This window comes from Plecotus auritus (genome assembly GCF_963455305.1).
Source record: "Plecotus auritus genome assembly, chromosome: 9".
NCBI lineage: Eukaryota > Metazoa > Chordata > Mammalia > Chiroptera > Vespertilionidae > Plecotus > Plecotus auritus.
Genome location: NC_137783.1, coordinates 107500514 through 107505003, shown reverse-complemented (window position 1 = coordinate 107505003; position 4490 = coordinate 107500514).

Below are 4490 nucleotides of genomic sequence, written 5' to 3'. Positions count from 1 at the left end.
CCCAAGTCCTCTATGACACAACTTATCAGAGAAGGGATAAATCCACTGCATTATTAAGCCAACACTGATGGGGAAACTTTTCTAAGATATCAGAAAACGTGACCAGTTTTTTCTTCATCTGTAACCAACATAATCCTGGAAAAACTGTAAAGGTGAGACATGGATTGCCCAAAGGGAGCTTCTTGAAACAGTTTCTTCTCTCTGTAGGTAACAAATAATTGTGTGTTTATTTTATGGATGGGCTAAAGCATTTCCCCATTAAATAGTAACTGCAACTCAAAATGGCTTAAAAACTATTATATATTTGTATTCCCTACCTAACCCATTCTAACTTACTACACTGTGGTAGGGGAAAACCTTTCACTTAGATATTCATTTTAAATAATACAAAACGTTGCCCCTTACTAAAACATCTCCTGTCCTTATACACACCATACTCTTGAAAAGTGGGAAAAATACATGAAATATGGAAACTGAAATCAGCCAAACTGCAAAATACCCTTGAAATTCCATGCCCTCCACAATTGCCTTTTCTCTTACGTTTTGTGTTATTTCCCATCAGGAAGTCCTAGGTCATCTCCCTGTCAACTAGTCACTTGCAGCCATGTGTTCTGGGAATATCTCCACCCAAACTTCATATCATTCATTTGTAAAAACTCATTTAGCTAAATATTACAAAGGATTTACCAAGATATCTCACTAACAGGAACAGGCTGGAAAATACCCCATATAAAGACTGCCCTTGAAACATCACTGGAAAAGATCATATCAGATAGTCTGAACTCCAGGAGAGCAGTTAAAGCAGAAGGAGCTGAAACCGGTTTGGCTCAGTGGATAGAGCGTCGGCCTGCGGACTGAAAGGTCCCAGGTTCGATTCCGGTCAAGGGCATGTACCTTGGTTGTGGGCACATCCCCAGTAGGGGGTGTGCATGAGACAGCTGATCGATGTTTCTCTCTTATCGATGTTTCTAACTCTCTATCCCTCTCCCTTCCTCTCTGTAAAAAATCAATAAAATATATTTAAAAAAAAAAAAAAAGCAGAAGGAATTGATCCTTGAATGCACATTCTCAACTAAAACGACATCACCCATCTATAAGGACTGGAAAGGTACAACCATTAGAGATCATAAACCTAGGTTCTCCAGAGAACCACTATGAGTCAACAGCTAAACCAACCTCCTTATAACTAGCAAACAACTACATAAAGTAGAACAGCTGTCATCAAAAAGCAATTGGAAAAGATTCTCCTGATAAATGCCAAACTCGCCTTTGAATACTTTTATTCTTTATCTTGTGGTCATACTTTTGTTTTCATTGGCTTCAGGTTATACACTGCTGATTTAGCCTATCATGTTCCTCTTACTTAAAACAATAATTTGCCCAACTCTAGAATTTTCTAGATAACTATCACTATAATTCAGCTCCACCAAACTATTACTAGTGTAGACAACTTGAATATATGCTAGGTGAGCAATTCCACTTCTGGGTATATATCTGAAGAAACCCAAAACACTAAATCAAAAAAATATATGCACCCTTATGTTCATTGCAGCATTATTTACAACTAGAGGCCCAGTGTACGAATTCGTGCATGGGTGGGATGCCTAGGCCTGGCCAGCGATCAGGACCAGCCGCAGGAGGTTGGCTGTGGGAGCGCACTGACCACCAGGGGGCAGCTCCTGCATTGAGCATCTGCCCCCTGGTGGTCAGTGCGTGTCACAGTAACCGGTCAACTGGTCGTTCTGGTCATTCCAGTTGTTTGGTTTTAACGGTTGCTTAGGCTTTTATATATATATAGATTCCAGTTGTTCGGTTGTAACGGTTGCTTAGGCTTTTATATATATAGATAGCCAATCTTGGGAAGTAACCCAAGTGCCTATCAAAACACAAGAGGATAAAAAAGCTCTGGTGTATATATATTTATATATAATGGAATATTACTTGGTCACAAAAAAGAAATGAAATCTTACCATTTGCATGGATGGATCTAGAAGGTATTATGCTAAGTGAAATAAGTCAGAAAAACACAAATACTGCATGATTTCACTTATATGTGGAATCTAAAGAACAAAATAAATGAACAAACAAAATGGAAACAGACTCATAGATACAGTGAGCAAACTGATGGTGGCCAGAGGGGAGGGGGTTTGGGAACTGAGTGAAATAGGTAAAGAAGTAAGACATACAGATTGTTAGTTACAAAATGGTAATGGGGGTGGAAAGTACAGCATAGGGAATATAATCAATCATATTGTAATAACTATGGTGCCAGGTGGGTACTGGAAATATTGGAGGAACACTTTATAAAGTACATGATTATTTAATAATATTAATGTAAAATTTAATTTAAAAGTAAAACTTTTTTAAAATAATAAAAGAAAATATGCTGAACATACCATCCTTTGCCAACTCCTAGTAAATCTTAATGATTCTAAAGTGAATTTGATTAAAAAAAATAAATACAGTGGAACCTTCGTTCTTGAACTTAATTCATTCTGGAAGGCTGTTCAAGAAGTGATTTGTTTGAAAACCAAATCATTTGTTTCCATTAGAAATAATGTAAATTGAGTTAATTCATTTAAATCCCCCCCCCAAATAATTGCCTGTTTTAACATTTCTTATATACAGAACATGTCTTATATACAGTACATGTTAGTCTATAAACACTTCTTAAATTTATCGAACCACCCCCCTACTAGCCTTAAATGAATCACTTTCAGCACTCGTTATAGGGATGCCTTTCAGGAGGTCAGTATGCAGCATCTTTGCTTTTTCACATATCACTGCCTCTGAAATGCTGTCACCAACTAACTGCTTTTCATTTATCCAAATCAACAAGAGTTTTTCTACTTCAATTGCCTGTGATCATTGTTTCTTTCACACTCTTAGCAACATTAGCACTCTTGATGGCCTCTTTATGTTTTAAAATTGTTGTAACCATCCATTTGCCAGCAACAAAAACCAAAACACCACAAAAAATATGCATTGCACAATCTCCTGAGATGTTAACACAGTTTATGTTTAGGTTTAGCAATAAACTGACTCACATTCTCTCCTTTGTTTGTTGACTGAGAGATGCTTTGTGTCATGCTGATGTATCAGCATGAAAGGTTGTTCAACAACCAAGACATTTTTCCATGAACAACTTGGTCAAGAACCAAATTGTTCAGAGATGGGAGATGTTTGAGAACCAAGGTTTGACTGTATTCTAATCAACAGCCTTAAAAGATGGGTGGATGGATAGATGGATGGATGGATGGATGAATAGACACACAGACAATCAGTGGAAGATTGCCACAATTATACTTTAAGAGTGTGACTCAACTTGATTATATAAATCAGTCTAATTCCCAATCATATTTCCCTGTATAGATTACACTTGCTATTATAGTATTATGGCATATAAAATTCCTAAAAGATTCAAAAATTGAAAGCCATGAGTTATTTCTATGAATATAACAAAAGTTCAAATTGTTTAGGTATAAAAATAACCAGAGATAACATAAAGATGTGTTATACTGACTGAATTAGTTTTCAAGAGCTGCTATATGCTGCAAACTTGGTGAGTTATAAAACTGAAATTAGCAACCTGAAATTGACTCTATTTTAGCACTTATCACAATGTATTGTAAGTGAACTCCATTAAGGCTGGGTGTATTTTTATTCATTATTGTATTCCTTGTATCTAATACCCAATAGGTACTCAGTAAATATTTTTTAATGGTAAGGAGAATGAAGAAAAAGATGTTTCCTAGTCATTCCTTATCTATGATTGTGAGTTACTCAAAATGCCCAGGAAAATGTAATGTACATGGTAGGCAGAGTCTCAAACAGATATTTTCTAACCATGTTCATACATCATTATTCACTATAACTAAAATGTAAAAGCAACATAAGTATCCACCAACTAATAAGCAGAATAGCAAAATGTGGTATATGCAATTTCTAATACATCTTCCTTCTTACCTTCAAAGCTCTTACCACTATCTGAAATCATCTTTCTTTATTATTTATTACCTAACTCATCTCAATGTAAGACGCAAGAGGGCCAGAGGCCTTAGTTGTACTAATCACTGTGGCACATAGTAAGTGCTCAATAAAACTGTTCTTTGTTTATTAAGTTTTCATATTTTGATTCTCATTATTGCCATTCTTGTTCAAATTTTTCTAAGGCTCCCCTCTATTTATAGGATAAAGTTCAAATATTTTAGCATGACATAGAAAAGCTTCATAATTTAATTAAAATATTCCTTTCCAACCCCACCAATTACCATGTATGATCTTACATGTCACTAAATTCAATATTGAAAATTTGTTTTTCCCTAAACACACCACTGTGCTTCACTATCTCGGGACTCCTAACTACCTCATTCCTCCTAGTCAGAATTGCCTGCACTGTCGTTGATATACGTGGAAGACCACTTCCAAAGACAAAGATTCCAAGACATTAATAAAAATAGCTAATATTTGTTGAGTGCTTATTGTGTGCT